Here is a 1475-nt window from a genome sequence, read left to right as displayed (position 1 = left end):
ATCCAGAATAATTAAGATTCCTACCAGTAGTGGAGAATGACAAAAATTAATGTAGTGAGACTGTGATAAGTAAGAAACAGTTTTATGGAGATACGTTTTATAGTCACGAACAATTAATTTCAGAAGGAATTTTCTCAATGCAACCATAACATCTTTGTTTCTCAGACAATATATTATGGAGTTAAACACTGGTGTCACAATGGCATTAAAAAGAGAAAGAAATTTGCCCATTCCTGTTGAACGACTAGAATTTGGTCTCAAATGTGTAATGATGTCTGATCCAAAGAATAAAGCCACAACCATGAGATGGAAGAACAAGGGGAGAACGCCTTGGCTCGCCCAATTGCTGATGGCAGCTTCAGGATGGTTGAGATTATTTTCACATAAGATCCAAGAATCAACATAAAAAGAATAGCTACAACTAGAACAGTAACCACATCAATCAACATCTCCATCATCGAAGTGTCCCCACAGGCAAGCTTAAGTACTGGAGGTACATCACAGAAAAAGTTATTCAACTGGTGAGATCTATAGAAGGGTAGAAAGAAGATCTGGTAGGTGAAGCCTACATGTCCTGTAATTCCAGTCATCCAACAGCCTGCTGCCAATTTAATACACAGCCAAGTGTTCATGATGAGAGGGTAGAGCAATGGGTTGCAAATGGCCACATACCTGTCATAAGCCATAACGGTCAGAATAAAGCAGTCTGTACCTCCCAAGACCAGAAAGAAATACATTTGAGTTGCACAGGCCAGAAAAATTTTTTTCTATTTTGTCTGCAAAGATCTATTCACAATCTTGGAGCAGTGATTGACACATATTTCCGAAGAAGGTCAGTCCTCAAGGAAAAAATACATAGGGGTCTGAAGTAAAAATCCACCCTGGTTATTATAATAACGAGGCTATTTCCCATTAAAATGATCACATAGATGATTAGAAACACCCCAAAAAGAAATCCTTATAGTCGGGAACATCAGAAAATCCAAGCAGGATGAAACCCATCGATGCAGAGCAGTTTCCCTGGGAGGATTCCTGTCCTCCTTTATTCCTATATGTGGATTCCATATAGGAATAAAACGATTGTGAGGCTTGGAGGTCACTTCAGTCCACTAGGCCCAATTGCAGAACGGGACACATTAAATACATGGTTTCAAATCCAGTGACACAGGATAGATATCCAGTGTTTCTGTTTGTTGGTTTTACATTTTGGGAATATATTTCAAATCCAAAACCCTAAAATTCCAATATATAGAAACAACAGAAAATCTTAACTGTCTTCTTCCTTTTCATATTGACAATATGAATAAATGCATAACACAGCCAAACTGACTGCAGTAAAATAAGAGCAAAGCATGCTGGGTGGCCTGGTCTTAGGGTCAGAACTATTCTAGGGAACTTGTGACATTCTCTATCTAGAATTGTAACTCCTTCATGGTCAATCTGGACTCTATTTGCATTCTCTTTGTGTTGTTTTT

At 38.3% G+C, this 1475-nt stretch overlaps 1 pseudogene; it reads right to left on the bottom strand.

Annotated features, from left to right (window-relative positions):
* Positions 1 to 257: 257 nt before the first annotated feature.
* Positions 258 to 1475, bottom strand: part of LOC111732616 — a 12132-nt pseudogene continuing 10914 nt past the window's right edge.

The sequence above is a fragment of the Pteropus vampyrus genome, unplaced genomic scaffold, assembly GCF_000151845.1.
Source record: "Pteropus vampyrus isolate Shadow unplaced genomic scaffold, Pvam_2.0 Scaffold474, whole genome shotgun sequence".
Taxonomy (NCBI): domain Eukaryota; kingdom Metazoa; phylum Chordata; class Mammalia; order Chiroptera; family Pteropodidae; genus Pteropus; species Pteropus vampyrus.
Note: the sequence above shows the minus strand (reverse complement) of the source record. Positions and strands in the feature narration are given on the sequence as shown.